General features: G+C 38.4%; 1 protein-coding gene and 1 long non-coding RNA gene across 14 annotated transcripts in view; one reads left to right on the forward strand and one right to left on the reverse strand.

Annotated features, from left to right (window-relative positions):
* The window catches only part of RNF180 (ring finger protein 180), a 276,981-nt gene that overhangs the window by 253,085 nt on the left and 1,181 nt on the right, over positions 1–22,715 (reverse strand). Inside the window, exon 2 of one of the 13 annotated variants that reach the window (XM_070587465.1) lies at positions 11,840–12,030. The exons of the other annotated variants lie outside the window; for them this stretch is intronic. The gene's annotated coding sequence lies outside the window, so the exon portion shown is untranslated. The remainder of the gene's footprint in view (positions 1–11,839; positions 12,031–22,715) is intronic. 13 annotated transcript variants of the gene reach the window in all.
* LOC139077904 (uncharacterized) overlaps positions 22,103–22,715 on the forward strand; it is a 61,291-nt gene continuing 60,678 nt past the window's right edge. Inside the window, exon 1 of the long non-coding RNA XR_011530553.1 lies at positions 22,103–22,227. This is a non-coding gene — a long non-coding RNA (uncharacterized lncRNA). The remainder of the gene's footprint in view (positions 22,228–22,715) is intronic.

The following is a 22,715-nucleotide window of genomic DNA, read 5'->3' on the forward strand; positions in this document are numbered from 1 at the left end:
ATTGGCATATTTAGTTGGCATCCCACTTAACTAGTTCTTACACTTCTTAGTGTGAGGATATGAGCCATGAGTTTTTCCTATGAGTTCTTCTCCCTCAGAGACTACAGGGTGAGTAAGAAGCTTAGATTGTTTTAAGGACCAGGATAGAGCTGGAACAGTTCAGAGAAAAAAATCAGAATTGAAGTGAAGGAAATAAGCAACATATTTATGGTAATTATATGAGAGGGATGATCAAAAGTCAGAGAATGGCTAAATATCGCTAACATGTGGTCAGTGTAAGCAGGTTGCCAGGGGAATTCCACAGTGGTGTAATAAAAAGTCATCCTTTATTGTTTGACAAAGTTAACCTTGTTAGTATCCATGTAATCCTTAATTGAACTTGATTTGAATATCTTTATAAGTTCTCACTCAGCCTACATTTATCTCACACTCAGTGATCATAACAACTGAACAGAAGGCAAATACAGAGAGTAGCCCACGCTTGATCATCAATCTTATGGAAAGCACTCACACTGCATCATAAACTACCATCTGTTTTTGAAACTCTATGCAATGAACTGATTCACTTGCTTGATAATTATAAGCTTTATTTACCTATCTTGTAAACTTAGGGTGACAGGGACTTCCTTCCACTCTTTCCTTCTCATACCAATGGCAGTAGGCCAAAAAATGACCGCCAAAAGATATCCATGTCAAATCCCTGGAACCTGAGAATATTAGCTTATTTGAGAAAAGGGTCTTTGCAGATGTATTTAAGTTAAGAATCTTGAGATGAGGAGATAATCCTGGATTATCTGGGTAGAGAGAGACAGACAGATATACAGATAAGACACACAGTAGAGGAGAAGGCAACATGAAAAGAGAGGCAGAGGTTGAAGTGATGTAGCCACAAGCCAAGGAAGCTAAGGCATGCCCAAAGCCACTAGAAGCTGGAGGAGGCAGGGGAAGATTCTCCCTTAGAAGCTTTAGAAGGAGCATGTCCTTGTTGACAGACACTTTGATTTCAGACTTACGGCCTTCATAACTGTGAGAGAATAAATTTCTGTTGTTTTAAACCACCAGGTTTGTGGTGATTATCACAGCAGCCCTAGGGAATTGCTATTCCAACCAATACTCTCTCTCTCACACACACTTTTACATACTATTTGGACCAATACTATTAATATTAGTTCAATTTACCCTTAATCTTAAAGTTATCTGGATCTACTGTATGTTTTCCAAAAAGTTTCCATTGAGATAGCTCAAGGTCAACTTAGGAGAGTAAAACAGATGATGCTTCACAGGATCCGCTTCCATTTTTTTTTCCCGAGGAAGATAAGCCCTGAACTAACATCTCCTGCCAATCCTCCTCTTTTTTCTGAGGAAGACTGGCCCTGAGCTAACATCTGTGCCCATCTTCCTCTACTTTATATGTGGGATGCCTACCACAGCATGGCTTGCCACGTGGTGCCATGTACGCACCTGGAATCCCAACCAGCGAACCCTGGGCCACCGAAGTGGAATGTGCACACTTAACCGCTGCGCCATCCAGCCAGCCCCAGGATCTGGTTCCATTTAACATAGTATTCTGGTTATCATTTACTGCTTAACAGATCACCCCAAACCTTAGCAGCTTAAAACAAGAGTATTCTTTTCTTTTGTGGTTCTGTGGATTGACTGAGCTCAACTGGGCGGTTACTTTGGGGCTGTTATATTGATTGCAATCACAGCGCTGTTGGGGCATGCATGATCTGAAAGTTCTATTGAACTGGATATTTCAGATGACTCGTTCTCATAGTGACAGTTGATTCTAACTCTCCCCTGGGAGCTCAGCTGGGGTTGTTGCCTTGGGGGCACCTATATGTAGCCTCTCCTTGTAGCTTGGGCTTCTCATAAGATGGCAGCTAAGTTCCCAGAATGAGCATCCCAAGAGAAAGTTTTCCAAGAAACAAGAAGTCGAAGTGCCAGGTCAGGAAACGTTGTGCTATAACAGTGTCCTTCTGCTATATTTTATTGGTCAAGATGTACAAGTCTTACCCAGATTCAAGGGTGTGGAGAAATAGACTCCACTTCTTGATGAAAGAATATCAAGGTCACATTGCAGAAGAGCATGTGAGATGAGAGATATTTTTGTGACCATCATTGTAAAATACAATCTGCTATGCATAGTAATCAGGTTCACAAATAACACCAAATTCAGAAAAGTTATTGGTGCTTGAGTAAAAAGGATTACAATTCAAAGGCACTTTGAGAAGATAAGCTTCTACAGGGAAAACTCCTAATCTAATACAACATCTATCTAGCAGCCTTAATTACAGCCTCCCTCCATTTCTCCCAACTTTCCACTTAAAGAAAAAGGGTAAACTCACATCGCCTCCAAACTGAAACCAATGAGCAATATCATATTAAGAGTTCTTTTCATGACATATCTGGGCTCTGCTTCACGATAGAGTACACCTCGAAAAATCAAGAGGAGGACCCTTCCTGCCATTGCTGTTGTCTGATCCTAGACCCAGAGTCCCAGGATCTGAATCACTCAGAAAATTAGGCAGCTGTCTCTCTCCCCCAAAGATGACGAACTGCCTGTCTCCTTGTCCCTCTTTCAACTTTCAAATATTATTCCTCCCTACCAAGTTACTACTCCTATCAAGGATATTTCCACCAGAACATAACTGGGCAAGAGTTGGGGAGGGGAAGTCGTTCAGAACTGCTGGTGCTGCATAGCATTTGGACAGTGTAACACTAAAAAGTAAAGTACTTTGGGTGAGAGCTGAGACAGGAGGGGCTCATTTTGGAGTTGAGGTTCAGAGTAACACTGTTCCAGGCAGTGAGGGTAGGCAGTGATATTGCTTCAGGCAAGCAGAGGTAAACTCAGGAAAGACAACAAGAATCTGAGAGTTCAGCTGGGAGAGGTGTGCATCATTCTGCCCTCCAGCTACAAATCTGAGAAGAGGAATGAAACATCACCTAAGTAGACAGAGGACAGGCCACATGAAAGGCCTATGGACAAACACATTACACCCTTGTTCAAAGAGAACAACAGGGTCTTAAGAATCACCACTGAAAATGACCTATGGCAAAGTATAGAAAGACATTTCAAGTTGTATGATATTCTCATCAGGGTGCAAAAGCGTACAGCTACCATAACATGGGGATAGAAACAGGAAGAAAAGGTAGAGATGCAAAGAGAGATAGACAAGATTTAAAAAAAGACAGGAAAACATTATTTTCTTGTTTTCGCCCCTGACATTTCTAGGCCAAATGAAAAAGTTAAGTAAACATTCCACAAGGACAAATGAATGCTTTAAATTTAAGAAAAAACAAAATAAATAGAATATTTAGCTATAATTATGGGAAATAATTGGTGGCACTAATAATGGTATAAAAGGAATGGACTTGGGTAATTCTAAATATTTTAGTGTTTTATTACTAAATCAAGTATGTTAGCAACTGTACAGATTTAAGGACATGAGAACAAACCTTACCATATGTTTTTACTGATCAGGCCCAGCTAATTTAAAGTTTAACACTTTAGGATGGATATTTTGGTAAAAGTAGAAAGAAAGAAGAATAAAAGATGAAAGTAGCTGGAAATAGTTTGTCCAGGAATTGCGAAGTTAAACACTAATTGTGTAAGCACAGGAGGGTTCTGAGTGGAGATGGTAAGATTTGCCTTTACACCTGGGAAATCTGGCCTGGAAAGAAGTATAGTGGTCTCAGAGTGGAAAGGGAGAGAAAGCACACCCTCAGCCCCTTTGGGACTGAAGGCCCACAGGCAGCAATGGCAATAGTTGGCTGGTGCTTTGTGGGGAGGCAGACAGGCTCCAGCAACTGCAGAGTGCCAGAACTTTAGGGCTTGGGGAGCAGGAAGAGAACAAAAACGGCCACAGAGAAAAAGAAAAGGACTTGTTAGTCGGGGAATGGAGCTCAGGATTTCGGTAATAAACACACTTCTTGAATGGGATTAAGTTCACTCATGGCTGACGGCATGAGGGCAATTCATATTCTATAATTCACTGGAAAATATTTTGGTGAAGACAAGCTCATGACGTATGGGAAATATCTGTGTTCACAGGTTGCTCTTTTGAAAGGGCGTCTGTATTGCTGAGCCGTACAGAAATGGATCCCTCGTTGTCAGAAGCACATGTGCTCAGTACCCATATGCATCAGGAACAACATTTTCTTCTGTGATATTTTTAATGTTTTGCTTAATGACACAAAGATTTATTTTCATTCTGAGCCATTTTCCTAACCAGAAGCATTAATGTAATTTTTAAAAAAGTTAGCTTCAGCTTCAGAGAACTTAGTGAGAAGTCTATAAATTTTCAGAATCTATGAAGTTTTTCCATGGCTTCTGATTTCCAGTGTTGTAGATAATCCTGCCTCTAGTTGCAGTGTATCCACCTGCCCTTCTGAAATCCTGTGGGCTGAATAAACCTGTAGAAAAATGCTAACTCAGAGAAATATCCTACGTTATTTTCATTAATTTGTGTAATGAAAATACATTTGCTTTCCTCTTATACCTTCTTGAGTTACTTCAGAAATGTGCTTTGAAACTTTAAAATACTTGAAATGGCCCCTAATGGTGAGTGGTGGTCTAGTAACAGTTCGAGCCTCCTCTGTCATCTGAGACTAAGAGGGAAAGCTACTCTAATTTATCCATGCCAGCTGGAAGTATGTGAAAACGTCCTGTTACAATCCATGAATTACTCCTGGACTTCAGTGTTGCAATTAGCTTCAATTATCTTTTTCCTTTTCTCATAAGTTTTACAGGAATATTGGAGTTTGCATAGGATTCTGGGTATACATTTCTGAAGCTGATCGTGTGTCATAGGGATTCCTTCATGCTCTTGATGGGTCATTGTTCCTTCTAAAAATCTGGTGGGAACTATGAGGCATCTTCCCTGAGCCAAAACAAATAGACGTCAATTTTGTATACAACTTTAGAAAGTTCAGAGATCCCTCTGCCCAGTCACGGAAAAGTTTCAAATTAGTTCAATTCCTTTTTTGTGTTTAGAAAATAGCTAAGCATATATAAAAAGGTTTATTTGAAGGAGAGCTTATTAACAATTATGTTGAAATGTGCTTAATTTTCAGTTTCCATTAAATTAAAATTACTTTTTTCTCACCTCCAGACAACTTTTGAGCCATTTAGACAATTTATAGATTAGACTTAGCTATATTTTGTCTTGCTCAGGATGTGTGTTTGACGGAGGCAGACTGTCCACCTTCCTCTTTCCCCCACCAGTTGAATGGGGAGATTGTACACATGGGAGGGAGTCAATTTCTCTTCACACAGCGTTATCCATGCCATCATAACTGTATTTCCAAACGATTCCTGAAGTTATGCACAACTCATTTAAATACTCGTTTAATTGGAATTTATCAATACTCATTTAATTCTGTTTATGAATCAATATGTTAAAAATCATCATGCTTACTGATTCAAAGAAACTTCCTTTTATGACCCCTAACCCTAATCCTGCGCCAGTACCTATTCACAGTTCTTTAATCTTCTTCCTTTTGTTTAGGTAAGCATTTACATTGTAAATTTCTGTCATACTTTTGGTTGTATATCCCATCCTGCTTTTTCCTCTTCAAGTGATGGGTTGACCACGTTGTTCTTCTGGTATTGTTTGTCATATACTATCAACTCTTTCCTCATTTTCAGCAATTGCTATTTAAGAACTCTCTAATCACTAGCCAATCCTTTTTCCTCTGTTCCTTTCTGTAGTTACCATAATGACAGAAGAGCTGGTCAGAAATCCATTATCCAGTCTCCTTATAAGCCAGACAGAGGCCTTCCAGAAATACTAGTACAGATTAAAAGAGTTATTTAAAAGAACAACAGCAACAACAGATGACTTTCAGCTAGAATGTTGACAGAATATATCATAGACTTAGATTTGGAAAGGGCCTTGGATTTCATCTTCTGGTCCTTCTGACCCAGTTCAAGAAATCTCCTGTATTTTGTCATTCTCAGGTAGCCATCTGACCTTGGCCTGGCAACTTCCCATGATAGGACATCCTCACTTTTTGGTGCAGCCTATCTGTTGTTGACATCTTCAATGATTATAAAGTTCTCTCTTGTGTTAATTAGAAATATGCTTCCCAGTGACTTCTATATATTAATTCTTATTATGTCAACTGAGAATTCACAAAATTAGCTGAGTCCATTTTTAATTTGTCAGACATTAAAATATTTGAAGACAGGTGTTATTAGAGTGGTCATCTCTATTTTTGCCTACCTAGGATCCATTTCCTTCACTTCTCATGATAATGAATTTTCCAATGGGAGATTATCTTTATCCTATTCTCCATTGATGTGGTTTACCATGGGGTTGAATCTTTGTTTTCCCCATCCTCTAAGATGTGCACATAATAGAGACCTTCTCATTCAGTGTGTTCCATTTTCCTGGCCACAGTGATTATTCCAGTTCTAGAATAGTGATCCAAACTTGTCCAGTGAAATTCTATACCAGGAGTTTTATGGAAAATACTGGAGAAGAGAAGCTTTCTGTCTTTGGAGTTGCTAAGATGCTGGAATATGAACTTGGAGCATGTGGGGAGAGCCTCCCTGAGAATGAGGGTGAGCCAAAGAAAGGAGAGCCTTGAGACAGAGAGAAACAGAGCCTTGATCACATTGTTCAAGCACCTGGTGCCAGCCTATGCCCTAAGCTATGTTGCTTCTTCACCTTTTACATACATGAACCAAAACATTTTGCTTAAGCCACTTTGAGTGGAGTTTCTCTTAACTGCCCCTAAAAAGTCTTGAATAATACAATTATATTTTTGTGAATCTTGTCTTTTCTTAGCTAAAATTATCTCTGAGTCATACTATGCTATACGTGCTCTCAACTTGCAATGTCTCCATGAAAATTGGGGCACGTAGACCTGAACCTAGTACTCTAAGTGAGAATAGAATGTATTGGTGTGGAGTACATTCGAACATTTTCCTTCCTTGTTTATGCTCCCGTGTCCTAAATTTTTACTGACAGAGGCACGGATTGCCTTAAACCTGTCTACTCCCTTTTTCTGTAGCTAGCCATCCCGTTGGCTTATATATTTGAGTTTCTTAGGCCTTTTTCACACAAAATCATATTAGGCTATGCCTCTCCTCTCAGTATCTTTATCTTCCAGCCCTTTCCCAATGTACTCAGACACATGTCCACTTGTCGGCTCTATTGAAATAGTTTTGACTTGTGAGCTTGAGAAAGTAACAATGTCTCAGAGCTTCAGTTTGCTTTACTGTAAAATTTTGTGGTATTGCTTAGGATACTTTTGATAGCAGATATTAGAAACTCCAAATTAAAATGGGTATTCAATAACAGGATACATTATCCATGACAAGAAATCTAGAGATAAGACAATATTAGTTTTGGTAAATTTGGTGGTTAGGTGATGTCATCAAGATCCAGGCTCCTTCCATCTTCCAATTTTGCTACATTCAATGTGTTCTCCTCAGGCTAATTCCCTTAATGGCTTCACAATGTCTGCCACAGTGCCATGCATCACAGAGGGACATGGAAATGTTCACCAGCGAAAGAGAGGCTCCTCATCTCCAAGGTTTCTTTTTAAGAAAGGGGAGAATGTTTCCTAGAAGCCCTTCAGGTTTCCTCCCACATCTTATTGGCCGGGATTCTATTATGACTATGTTTAAATCAGTCCCAGGCAAGGGATATGAGATGATCAGTTTGGCTTAGACCAGTGGTCTCAAACTAGACTTTTATCAGAATCACCGGGAGGGTTTATTAAAACACAGACTTCTTGGTTCCATTCCTAGAATTTCTGATTCAGTAGGTCTGATGTGGGACCTAGCAATTTCCTTTTCTAACAAGTTCCAAGATGATACTGACGTTATAGGTTGAGACCACAGTTGGATAACCTCTAGCTTAGACAAACATGATGCACCCCTGGGATCGGAGCTGAGGCTGGGGCCCATGTGGGGCAGGTGAGAAATAATGCCAAACTCAAAGGATCATCCTGTGGCTTGCAGATAATGCACATAAATTTCCCATCACCGTATGTTCAATAGATGTAACTCCTACTATTGTTGTTACTGCTATTATTGATTCTGTTACACATAGAAATTGTATTTATAGACTCTTTCAATTTTACTTGAAAATTTGATAAGTATGCTTTTACATCTTATTCAGGTCATTGATAATATACTGAACAGGCCAGGGGAAGATAGAGAATTCTGAAAAGTGTAGTAGAGATTTCCCTGATCACTGACGTCAACCCACTAATCAAAATGCTTGTGATTTGGTTCTTAAGTGATTTCACTGTATTGAACTGTCATTCAGCCTTATTTTTCCATTTTTTCCAAAAGGATATCTTGACAGGCTATAAAATAATTGGTTTAAAATTTGCCCATAGATCTTTCTAGAAAAAATATAGAGTAAATTATATGTTCTGGCATTTTATTAATAACACTATCTAACATTTTTATAGAGTGCTTACCCTGTGTCAGATACTCTTCAAACTCTTTTACGTGGGTGGGTACTATTATTATCACTATTTCACAGACGAGGAAACTGAGGCACAAAGAAGTTAAATGGCTTGCTCAGAGCCATGCAACTGGTAAATAGAGGTAATGGGATTCTAATCTATCCTAATGTAATCTCTGCTAATAGGCACCACCACATATGAATAGTACAGTCAAAGGAAATGGTCATGATTATAATCCAGTAATACAGCCAGTACCTGTAACGCCTTCTCACACACATATCCACATACACATACACATCTGTCTCCTTTATTACAGCTTCTAAATGCTATACATTTCAGTACGTTCTAGTTCTTCGGAAATTGTTCAGTAAGCCAAGGTGCATGGGCAAGCTTTATTTGTTAGTGTTTAGTGACCACGGTGCTGAGTGGGGTCATCACGATTTATAACAGAGCTATTATAAATGGAAAAGTATATTTTAATATTGTATTGTCTATTTAACATTTTAGTAAACATTTAGAGTAGAAATATTTTCAAATGTTTGTGACAACTTTTGCAGAGTTTCACCATGGACTGGAATTGGAGAAAAATTATAACGGATGGCAACTGTGAAAATGGGAATTGGCAGTGAACTAATTAAGTTCAATAACCAAACACTCTGTCATGACTCTGTCCTATTTGTTACAAATGAGTAAATTCTGATGATTAATCTTGAAGTGACTGAAAATACAAACTAAATGGAAACTTATTTGAAGTTAGAGACAGTCATCAATATATTTTGGGTCCCTTGGCTCTGTTTTGATGACTTTTCTGTGTCTGGCATCTAATTGAACTTATTTTATGTCCTGATGACTAGTTTGTTCTTTGCAACTTGGCTGGAAACTTTGCAGCCCCAGGGAGGGAACTAATCAGCACTTTTTGAACTCCCTAGATCTACCTGGCCATGAATTTTAGCAAAACTAGGGCAGCTTAGCAGAGAGGTTAGGCATGGCTGTTTGGCTGTCGTCTGTTTCTCTGTCACATTGTGTTAGGTCTGCTGTACCAGCAGGTGTCATACTGGGCTGCACTTTCCCACAGAAATACATTAGGTAAAAATTCAGAACCATTTCCTGTTCTATAAATTCTGAAAATAGAACACCAGCCTCAAGCATTCTACCATACAGAAGCAGTAAGTTGTGCTATCTTAATTATGAATGCATCAAGTATGAAGGCCTTTTTCCCTCCTAGGTCACTCATGGAAAGTGCATACAGCATTAGGGTTGTTCATCCAGGTAGCCAGTCTGCCTCCTTTAAAGGGGTCAAGGAACATAGATATTTAATGAGTCTCCCTTTGCTGTGCTAGGCTGAGGTTGCCTTCTCAAAGGGAGCCTGTGTTTAACTCACTGGTTCTCAGACTTCAGGGTGCATCAGAATCATTGGCAGGGCTGCTTATGCCAGGAATTGTAGGCCCCCACCCCCGGAGTTTCTGAATTTACATTTCTGACAAGTTCCCAGGTGATTCTGGGAGCAGGTTTTTGAGAGCCACTGCTTTAACTTAAGGCTTTGTTTTTACTTCACAGACTTACCCAGTTGGATATATTACATTTGCCGTTTCCTTCTTCTCCACTTAGAACTGCCTAGCACTTGCCGCTTTGGGGAGCAGCTCACATTAGGAAGCCTTCTTAAAAATAAAGGTATGGGATAAAGAGTCACACTTAAGGTATTCTATTACATGTTAAGGTTTTTGGTTGCAAGTAACAGAAATGATATTAGCTAATGTAGTGTAGTAGATGCTGTGGGGCTCCCAGCCAGATGCCCCTTTCCAGACAATGCCCTTATTCCCTAACAGTTGCAAGTGCTGCAGATAATGGCTTATAGCTGTGACTTTTTACAGAAAATTACCTTTGACTAGCAAGAGCTGCCTCTCCCAGAGATGTCTAGGAAGTTTGATACCTACCTCCACCTGTTGGGGTAGTCACTAACTCACTGACATGGAGGTACCAAAGTCCTCTTAACTCAAGGTGGAATGACTCCGTGGTGCCGAAAGCTGCAGTGACCAATACACTTCTAGCCACATGTGGCTATTAAGCCCTTGAAATGTGGCTAGTTGGAATTGAGATGTACTGGAAATGTAAAATACACACTGATTTCAAAGATTTACTAAGAAAGAAAGAATGCTACATACCTCATTAATGATTTTTTATATCGATTACATCTTAAAATGACAATGTTATATATATTTTGGGTTAAGTAAATATATTAAAAATAATTTCACTTGTTTCTCTTTACACATTTGGATCACATTATATTTCTGTGGGCCACACAGCTACATGGGTCAGGCCAAGGCTATACTCTATTTGAGACCATATATTTCTCCAGAAGAAATCAAGATCGGATAAGTAGAAGGCTGAGGTCAGCTGTGCAATGGAATGTCATGATCCCTTAGCCAGTTTCTGTCTCTAAACCAGTCCTTACACCCAGAATCCATCAACTAAAAGAGAGGCTCGGTCCCCATGAGGCTTACAACTTACAGTTTATTTCAACTCTGCGGCTAACGTAAACAGTAATGTATATATTTGATTCTCCCAGTCCTTCCCCAAAAGACACTTGCAGCCATACACCAGGGTAAAAATTAACTAGGGAAAAGAGAATACCCACACTTTTTGAAGGCTGCTGTATATAAAGTCCAATTGGCTCTGACACTAGAGCACCTGAATTCAAAGCATTACCATTGACCCCCCAGTTAGAATGGGGACATATCAAGGTCCAATAATCAATGGAGCTCTAGCCCAAAAGCTTCTCACAGTGGGGCTGTTAGGTCCTTGGACTCACCTAGTAGCCATGTCTCCAGTTCCTAAATATATATTCATAATGGAACCCTCATATTTGTTCTCTTACCTGTTAAATCCAAGCTGTTTTAGCAGGAAAGGCCAAGGAGAAGCCCTGAAGCTGTCCTCTCCCTACCCCTGCTAATACTAAGTCCAATAATAATTCATCCCAGGGAAAATTACAGAGATTAATGTAATCTCAAAGACTTAAAGAAGGAAAGGATGGTAATTGCAATCGTATCTCCATTTAATTTACTGGTCTGACACTTGCAAAAATTGGATGGATCATTACATATGTCTGTGGATTACCACACACCTAACCAAGTAGTAGTCACAATTGAAGTCTCTAGTACATAGCTTGTAGCTATTGGTCTTGTCAATGTATTCTCCTCATACCCACCAGGAAGAATAAGTGATTTTCATTCACACTGATGAATATACACTCATGGGTATACAGCCAACAGTGCACGTCATAGTCTGCCTCCAGGTCAATGTTAACTCTTCCATCCACTGTACAATATACTCTGAAGGGACTTGGGCAGGCTGGACATTCTGTGGGACACTATATTTATCCAATATACTGATGGCAATATGTTAAACAGACCTGATGAGCAAGAAGCTGTAAGTCCTCAGAATGCCTTGGTAAAACACATGTATGCCAGAGGGTAGGAGGTAAATCCTACAAAACTTCAGGGGTCTGCCACATTGAAGACGATGTTAGACATCCAGTGAGCTGAAGTATAGTGAGACTTCCTCTTCAAAGGAAAGTAAACACATGTTGCAACCACGTGTCTCCTACCATCAAGAGAAAAAAAATAGCTTGGTCATCCTCTTTGGGTTTTTGAGGTAGCACCTGGAAATACTGCTATGACTATTTATTGGGTGAAGTGAATATCTGCCAGTTTTGAGTGGGATCCAGAACAAGAAAAGACTCTGGCAGGTGTGGGCTGCAGTACAAGCAGCTCTGCCACTTAAGCCATATGAACAATGGTATTACAGGTATTAGTGGTAGAAAAAGAGTTTACTAGAGACATCTCAATAGAAGAGTTGCAGGGCAGAACCCTGTAATTCTGAAACAAGCTCATTCAATTTTCTGCACAGAACTACACACCATTCATAAAGCAGCTCTTAGAATGTCCTGGGACATGGGAGAGACTAAGCATCTGAGCATGGGACATCAAGTGACTATATATCCAGGTTTGCCCATCATGAGCTGGGAGATTGTCAAACTCTTCCATTCACAAGGTAGGAGGGCCCAGAAGCAATTCACTGTAAATAAGATTGTAAGATCTATTGTAAGATGGAAGGAGTGCTTTCTTGAGTCTTGAGCAAGTCTAGAGGCATAATTAAGCTGCATGAAAAAGTGCTGCACAACCCCCTGTTACCGACCACTGCTGCTCAGGCACTTATCCCTTAGCTCACACCTATGGACTCATGGTGGGCATTGCTTATGGCCACCTGTCAGAGAAGGAAACAAAACAGAGCTTGGTTCATGGATCACTTGATCCACGTGAGCACAAAATGGTCTGATTTTAAGCCAAAGCTGCACTCAAGGATGACCCAGAAAGACAGGGGTGGGAGAAATCTTCCCAAGGGTAGAACTTCTTCTAGTGCATCCCACAACATCTTTGTGTGGAGAGAGAAGAGGCCCAAGGTAGGATAAACACAGCAGAGGCATATGGCTTAGCAGATAGGTCAGGAGCCTGGAATGAGCAAGACTGGAGGATTAGGGTCAAGGAAATAAAGGGAAGAGCCATATGGATAGACCTATGGAAGTGGGCACAATACGTGAAAATTTCACATGCACACCAGGGAGTCTCCACTCCACAAGAGGCACTAAAAACCCATGCAGACAGGATAGTTGAAAACTAAAGGAACTACACATGCAATGCCTAACTAGTTTTATAGTTTTTCTGATTTAGGAACGCAGTGGGGGAAAACAAAAATACTTGGTGCAGTAATTAGGATGTAGAGACTAGAAAACAGAGTTTCAGACTTCTTAATGCAATAAAATTAAGCAGTGTTAATTTTATTATTTTAGGTAACAAGTTAGGGTAGGATGAAAATTTTCTAACCAGTTTTCCATCTTTAAGACAGGAGTTCTCCAGAGGTGCTTAGGATGAGTTTTCTGGTTTCTGAGTTCTTAGGATACTTTAAAAAATATGATATTCTCAGAACATTATTTTTGTTTTTTGAACCATGTTGGAAAAGAGATTTAAAAATTTTCTTTATAATTCTTTCTAAGCCTTGGAATTTCTGAGCCCAGGCGGAAACCCCAGAGACCTGAATTAGCCTTCACTGAATGTAGAGGAATAATGGCCTCTTCCACCATGTCCACGCCCTGATTTCAGAACCTGTGTATATGTTACCTTACGTGGAAGAAGAGACTTTGAAGATGTGATTAAAGTTAAAGATCTTGAGGTGGGGAGAGTAGCCTGTGTTATCCAAGTGGGCCCAATCTAATAAAATGGACCTTAGAAGCAGAAAATGTTTCCCAGTTATGATTAGGGAGACAGTAGAAGAAGGAGGAAAGATTGGAAGTGTGAAAGGAGAAACCCACTCTTGCTGGCTTTGAAGATGGAGGAGGGGACCATGAGCCAAGAAATGTGTCTCTTCTAGAAGTCTTCCAGAAATGTGACTTCTTCTAGAAGTCAGGAATGGCTCTCAGCTGACAGCTGGCAAGAGATTGGGAATCTCAGTCTTACAAGGAACTGAATTATGCCAACAACCTGCATGAGTAAGAAAATGGGTCTTGCCTTGGACCCTCCATAAAGGGTCCCTGGCAACACTTTGATTTTATCCTAGAGAGATTGTATTGGACTTGAGACTTACAGAAATGTACAATAATAAATTTCTATTGTTTAGCTCATAAAAGTTGTGGTGTTTGTTAACACAACTGACAGATAAGTAAAACACTGGACTTCCCTGGCCTTTATCTCCTCATCTGCAAAATAGAGATGATACTATCTTCCTTTTCTATTGAGGACAAAATGAGATGCTTCATGAGACAGTGCCTGGAAAACTTTAAAATGCTATGCAAACAATAGATATTATTAGATTTAGAACTAGTTGATGTGGTAGTCTCAGGGGAGGTCTTGTTGGTACAAATAGCAATCACACTGATTGTTTCTAATGCTTGAAATCGCAATAAGGTAAAGGAAATAAATTATTTCAAATTCTGTTTTGGTACAGTAACATTTGACAATATCTAAGCCTAATGAGGTCACAAGAGTTAAAACAGAAAGCCCTGCTAATGAAGGTTATATACATGTCACAACTGGAATAGAAGACAGAAGAACAGAACGAGTGCTATTTTAATATAACTCTTGGCCTGACAAAATGAAAAGTTAATTAACATGAGATACCGAAAACCCAAATAGCAGATTCCATCTCCATTTTAGTTTACTGAGTTTGATTTGATTATGCTGATTCTCAAGCACCAATAGCTACCTGGTATTATCAGTCTCTTGGCCCTGATTTCTTAATCAGCAAAATAGCTGCTTCTTTCTTGCACATGGTTAATTTTGTTGGCTCATTTGTTTTGGAAGGGACCACAAAGTTTACTTAGGTAGGTGGATGGGCCACCTCTTTACTTTCGGGGATAATTACTTCCAAAGAAACTTTTAAAATTTAGGCCAGTGTGTTCTAATGTTTTTTAAGGACAATCGAAGCTAGGTGGTTGAGCATTTTAGTCAGTGAATACAGTCGGCCCTCCCTATCTGAGGGCTCCACAACTATGGATTCAATTAACTGTGGATTGAAACCAGAAACAATGGCTTCTTAATCTACCTTTTGTGGAGCTTTTGGTCTTTTGCTTCTGCTTGTCTCTAAGTGCTTGATCCACCTCTCCTCTTCTCACGACAGATCTCCTTTCTCTGCTTGTTTGTTAGCAGGTATATAGCTAAAAATGACTATCTCAGGCCAGCCTCTATGTACATTGAATTCAATTGCACATATCACTTTTTTCCCCATAGTACTGCTTAGTTTAAATTAAGTATAGAGAACGTAAGTGATTACTAGCTGGGTACTAGTAGAGGTACCACCAGTTTGAGGATTGGGTTTCTTTGAGTCTGATGCATACTCCTAGTTCAACGAGCTGTGGTGTTGGGGTCACATAGTACAAATTTGGCTGCCATGGACTGCAACTTCTAACAGGCAGCTCACAGAGAAGAGGGCTATGGGTCGGCAGACACCTCAACACATTCCTCTCATATTTAGTCACACTTAAAGCTTTAGTTCCTTGTACCTGAAGAATGAGGCAATTTCCCATTAGGTTTATGCCCTTGACCGAGATTTTTCACTATTTAACCTCAAAGAATTACATATTGCCCTCTTTCATATAGAACTAATGAATACAGTAAGTGAGCATAATATCTTATCTCCAATAGGCATGTCATAAATATTGTTGAAAGTAACAAAATTTTTGCGCTTTGTAGTTTACAATCATAACCTTTCTACAGTTATTTCAGTAAAGCTAGGAATAATATGTGTTCATATTTGAGATTATGCCAAAGTTGGTTATTTGGTTTTCCTTAAGAAAGGACTGATATAATGCACATTGTCTTGGGCTATCTTGAAGGCTAATGTGAAAGTATTTTTCTGCTTTCTGAGGGAATTTTCTGGGGGACATAATATCTCCTTCAAATATATATTGACTTATAACTAGTAAATCAAGGAAAGGTCTTACAATTTAGCAATAAAAATCTGAGTTCACAGAGTCTAAAAACATAATGCTGAAGCAAAAAACTAAATTCCCCATTATAGTGGAAACTTTGTCCTGTTTTATCTGTGGGGTTTCATTAAAAGGAAAACAAATGTTCTTGTGAGCAGTGCAACTAGAAATTTTTATGAACCTGGTAATATTGTGGAAAGTATCTCTAAGGCTGTCTAAGTTCTAGAATTCTAATTAACTTGAAGTTTCTGGAGAAATTGGTTACAAAAAGATTTAGTGATGCAATTTTGAGCCTGGATGTATTAGAAAGACCATAAAGGATTGGTCCAGGATAAAAGATTGACAAAAATGACAACATCTGCTTGCCTGAATTTGCTTTCACTATAGTTTATTTCTGGACCAATAAACAAGGCAAGTGACGTCAGGGACACAAATGATTGAGTTGATGCTGCTTCTCACAGCACCTCTAGTTTTTCTTGGAGATGCCTCTGATGTTTAGTATTCCCTAGCAGGCTACATGGACTGAACAATCCACAAGGTCAGAAAAACTGTTGCCTTTTTTTTTTAACTTTTTGGCTGGGAAGAGACTAAAATAAGTTATTTCTTGCTGTCACCATGGTTATATAACATCATGATCTATTTCTTTATCACTAGACATACAGGACACTTACCCATGGCCTATCACATTACACTAATCTTTTTCATTTTAACTTCAGGGAAATCGAGGTCATGAAAAGAAAATCGTTAAACGCTATTGCTGGGCTCTCCATTAGACCACACATTCTAAAGCAAGATAGAATGAATTCAGATGCCGGCTCTGCCAAGCTGTAGGAGCTTTGACAAGTTACTGAACCTGTCTTTGTCTCAGTTTACTCAACTTTAAAATTGAAATAAAAAGACTTCTGATTCCAAATACAACCTAATAATGGATATTAGACAGATCTTCTTACAATAAACATGTATGATATCGGAAAAATGTATGAAGTATTTGTTTTTGGGCATTGGACAACAGACGGTAGAATGCTGTGGTCCTTGAGTGAGGGAAAACACAGGAGATACTTCACCCCAGCTTTCTGCTTAGGGGTACTTTCCAAACTGTGGTACTTGTAAGGGGAACCTAAACAGAGACCAACAGCCTGGCTGTGCAGAAGAAACAGAGACAGGGGTTGGGGTTGCTGAGGTGAGAGGAATTTGTAGGGCAGAAGACTAGAGTAGAAGGAACTATGCAAACAAGAAGATACATATATTTGCGTAGGGATCCCCTTGAATATTTGGCTGAATATCAGCTGTGTAAGGTCAGAGTAAAACTCCATGAGCCTTGGGAAAAAGCAGCTATTGGGGGACTGTGAGCTGAACATAGATGCTACATATTACCTGGTTCTAGGAGACACTGGGATTGGAATTAGGGTAGAGACTTCACCGAAAACCCTGGACGTTCAACTGATATCTCATCAAAGCCACACCTTAGGAGTAGGGATAATCTAGTCTTAGAGTGAGGGGTACCCTAGACACTCTAACACAGCCTAAAACCAAGTTTCAACAGGATCAAATTGATCCATCCATACATTAACTACATGACAAAAATCTCAACGCTCTATAAAGTAAGATAAACTCAATCTCTCAAAAATGTATCATTCAAAATATGTGGCACATAATCAAAAGCAAGAATATGTAGTCTATAACCAGGAGAAAAAACAATCAATGGAGATAGATCCAGAGATGGCACAGATGTTGAAATTAGTATACAAGAAGTTTAAAACTAGTATGAAAATATGTCTGAGGATTTACAAGAAATTGTGGGAATAATGTAGATAAGGGATCTCATCAGAGAAATGGAAATTATAAAATAAGCCAAATGGACATTATTGAAAGAAAAAATACAATATTTGAAATGAAAATTTTCCTGAATGTACTTTCAACGGTATATTAGAGACTAGGATCAGGAAACTTGCAGACAGCTTAATAGTAACTATTCAGACTGAAGCACAGAATAAAATGAGACAAAAAAGACAAAAAATGAAAGGAGCTTCAGTTATCTGTGCCACAATATTAGGTGGTCTTAGATACATGAAATATGAGTCCTAGACAAAGAGGAGAGAGAGAAAGACTGAGACTGAAAGAAATATTTGAAAAAATAATGATCAAAATTCCCCAAATTTGATAAAAATTATCAACCCACAGATCCAAGACACTTAAATCCCAAGCAGTTTAAACATAAGGAAAACCACACCTGGGCACATCAAAGTCAGTTTGATGAAAGTCACAGAGAAAGGTTAAATCTTTAAAAAAGCTAGAGAAAAAGATACATTACATATAAGAGAACAACAATAAGAATGATCTCTACTTCTCACCAGAAATAATGCGAGCCAGAAGACAATGGAACTACACTGTTACAGTTCTGGAGGAAAAATAAGTGTCAACATAGAATAAAGATAGTCAAACAGATCAATGGGGCAGAATAGAAAATCTTGAAATAGAGCCATACCGCAGTTAAACTGTCAGTTTTTGACAAAGGCACGAAAGTAATAATAGAGGAAAGAAAAGTTTTTTTTTAAATTTTCTAAATGATGATGGAACAACTGAATCTGTTTGTGAAAGAAATGAACTTTGACACCTACCTGACACCATACTTAAGAAAGAAAAAATAGTCAAGATGAATCATAAATCAAAACATAAAAGTTAAATCTATAATATTTCTAGAATAAAACATAGGAGAATATTTTCATTACCATGGTGTAGAGAATGTTTTCTTGTACAGAACACTACAAACATTCACCCTAAAGGAAACAAAACCCCAACAAATTGGACCTCATCAAAATGTAAAACTTCTGCTCACTAAAATACTCCATTAAATAATGAATAGGTAAGCCACACATGGGAAGAAAATATTCATATTACGTCTCTGACAAACGACTTGCATACAAGTCACAATATACAAATAACTCTTCCATTCAATGATGATAATATAAACAGCCTCAATTAAAAATAGGCAAAGGACTTTAACAACAGATACTTCACAACGGAGAATGCAAATGGTCAGTAAGCAAAGGAAAATATGCTCAACATTCGTAAGGGAAATACAAATTACAAGAAAGATGAGAGATCATTACACACCCACAAGCATGGATACATTTAAAGAGGATAACAACACCAAATGTTGGAGAGGATGTAGAACAACTGGAATTCTCATACATTGGTTGGTGGGAACGTTAAATGATACAACCACTTGGGAAAATGTCTGGCAATTCTTTATAAGATGAAACAAACACCTAACCTATGGTCCAACAATTCTGATCCTAGTCCAGGAGAATTAAAATCATATGTTCACAAAAAGGTTTGTACAAGACTATAGACAGCAGCTTTATCCATAAAAGCTCAAAACTGGAAATAACACGAATGCCCATCAATAGGGAAATGGGAAAACAAGTTGTGGTGTATTCACACAATGGCTTTCTATTGATATATGTTACAAAATGGGTGAATCTCAAAAACATTGCTCTGAGTAAAAGAAGCCAGGCAAGAAACAGCACATACTGTATGATTTCATCTGCATGTAATTCTAGAACATGGTTAACTAAAGTATGGTAATAGAAATCAGGATAGTGTTGTCTCTGGAGATGGTTTAGGAAAGGAAACTTTTCTAGGAAGGGGCATGAGGGAACTTTTTGAGATGATGGACTGTTCTATATCTTGTATGCATTTGCTCAAACTCAATTTTTCCGTATGTGTATTGTACTTCAATTTTTTTAAAAAAGAAAATGAGGTGACAATAGTAACTATAAGAGTGTTGTGGAAATTCAGCTAATATATATAAAATACCTACAATAGTGCTTGATAAATTGTCATATATAAGCGTTAGAAATCACTATCATAACTCATACTGTTATTTCTAATGCTCCATTCATCTAATGTACTATTAGTGGTTTTGCACAAATATTCAAACCATGGAATATATTTCAGAACGTTAGGAATAATACCTCATTTTATTGTATAAAATGAGGCTTTTTTAGTGTTATTCTGTTCTGCTGTTAAAAAGCCATTGCAGCTGTTTCCACTCATGAAACCTCTTGACACTCTGCAAATTCCCCATCTGTGGTTTCCTTGCCAGCTGACTTCTAAATGGCCGCAACTTTTCCTTTCCATTCAATTATCTAGAATTTTAAGTACAAGTAATTAATCCCTTGATCAAATGGTATAGAATTAGACTGCTTTGATTGTTCCCTCCCCTCAGGAGATCTTAAGCTTTCATAGAATACAGCATTCAAAGCATATTTAAACAGATCATAAGGTGGTTTAGAAAATGGATTTGTGGTAATACTCTCAAAATCCATAGCCTGAAGCATTCATCTGATGAAATGAAACAAAAATAATCTTTTGCCTGAATTCTTTAGGGCATTGCTTATTCTATATAGTGCAGAAGTACCAATGTTTAAGCTAAATGGTAGGGTAAAAATACCAGTTACCTCCTTCAAGTGACAAATAGAAACCAAACATTATGGTAGTGATGATACTGAATATAAGGGGGTAATTTATTTTTTAAAAGGAATTTCTTTTTTTACCCTTCTGGTTTGGGAAGAAAACTTTGACTGACAGATGCTTAGTGAAACGTAAATGGTAAAATTGCAGAGTTGAAGATAACTGTTTCCAACCTATCATTGACAGCGGGAGTCAGCTGAACATAATTTCTTCAGTCTTCTGTGTTTTCGAAGAGATTTCAAAGTTGAAAACATCCTATCCTCTCTATGGGGTGGATACAATTTCTGGTACAGCACTTATAGAGTAGACAAGAGCTCAGAATAAACATCACAGGAGACTAAAAGACCAAGATAACTTATTAATTTAGCGAAAATAAAGCCATATTCGAACACGAATTTGCTTTGTATAATAATTCTGCTTCCTTTAAAAACTAGGTGTAATAAAATGTTCACCAGTTGGCTGGGAGTAGCTTCGTTAAGCCAATTCCACATAATTGCTGTTTGATCAAGCAAAGTTGAACAACAGCTGGCCCAGATATTAGTCTGTGCTCTCATCTTAGATAAAGAAGTTGGCAGGGCACATACGCTCCTTTTTTTCCTCTCCACTGCCTGGGACATGGGCTCTCCAAACTCTGTGGTGCAAGAACTTTTGAACTTAGATACCACATAAGATAAGCCATCATGCTATGAAAAACTTTGTCAAGAGACACGGTTTTCCATAATGGTACCTTTTAGCACTTGGAATTGCTCTTCTTAATGAAGAGACTTAGTTAAAAATAAACTTATTTTTTTATAATAGATTCCAACGGTTGAATGAAATCTTCAATTTCTTAACTTTCCCTGGAACTACTTTTCATTGGAAAACCCCTAATGAGAAGGCCTGAAGTCTGTATGATTGTAAAGATCCAATTCTCAAGAAGGCTAGGTTTCGAAAAATTAAACAGGAGATTTTATTGCTTCTCCACAATGAAGAGGGAAACCAGAAAATTAAACCATAGAAGTAATTTTATCTTAAAAATATTATATCTGTACATTGTTATATTCCCTAAAAGAAAGTCTTATTTTTTCATATCTTTATTTTTGGAATGCTTTTGCTGGTGAGTTGCTTTTCACATATAACATCATTTCGGGCAATAAAATACCAGACCCTTTTTATCATTCAATTAGAGTAGCTCTAGAAATTCTTCTTTCAAAATGCTATGTAAAATTGGCTCATTTAAAGTATCCCTGTAAACCCAGAAACTGATTTCAGGAAAAATCAGCCTACCAGCCTCCAAACACCAACCCATCCCGCCAACCAACAAAACAGTAAAACTGTGTTTATAATCATCAGTCTTTCAAACTTTTGTAAGGCCAATTGCAACTATGACTAACACTAAATTGTATGAGAACTATTTAGGCAAGGCAACCAAGAAAGAAATAACAAAATAAAACTAACAGACAAAAATCTCTCTTAAACAAATACTGTGTGGTGTAAATGCCTGACACTAAGCTTTTGATTGCCAGGATATCCATTTCAAAGATAGCCCTCTCACATAAAACATTGCCAGCTAGATGGCATAGCTACTAGTAAAACAACTAGATAAGAAACCAGGCCGCCCTACCGTGAAGTTCCCCTTTTAGAACGCCCTGGGTCACCTAGGAAACTGATTGTTTGAGTGACCCCACTTTTCCCTTCTCATACTTTGCTTTCTGCTCTTATGTTTTAAATTCGCCAATAGAGAGAGAACCCTGGGCACCCAACCCTTGTACCCCAATAAAGGTAGAGCCCCAGGTCTGTGTTCTCCCCCGCTCCCCGGACCTCACGGTGTGGGCTTTGGGCACGCTGTGTATCCTCCAGTACCTGTGAGTAGTAAATCTTTTTTTTCAAAGTTCCCTTATGGGTGTTGCTGAGGTGCGTCTTCAATCACAATAAGAACCACGAGGGCTGGTGCAGCCACCATGCTGGCTCCCATGGGGGCTCATCACAAGCAGCGTGGGCCCAGGTGAGTGCCCCATGCATTCCTAGCCCACAGCATCACTATTAACAGGCTCAGACCAACAGGAAACATACCTCTAAAGAAATTTGTTCTTATTGCTTTTTCCCTAAAATCAAATCAAAGAAGGAAATTTTTTAAAAGTACAAATAATTTTATGCAAAAATCCAAAACAAAACTGCTTTGAGTATCCAAATGTATCTTAAATGTTCCAGTAATTGTAATAGAGAAATTTTTTCCTTTTTTTTTTTTTTTGGTGAGGAAGATTGGCCCTGAGCTAACATCTGTTGCCAAGCTTCCTCTTTTTGCTTGAGGAACTTAAACATTTAACTACTTACTTAGCCACAAACTTAACCA

This window comes from Equus przewalskii, chromosome 20 (assembly GCF_037783145.1).
Source record: "Equus przewalskii isolate Varuska chromosome 20, EquPr2, whole genome shotgun sequence".
Classification (NCBI taxonomy): Eukaryota; Metazoa; Chordata; class Mammalia; order Perissodactyla; family Equidae; genus Equus; species Equus przewalskii.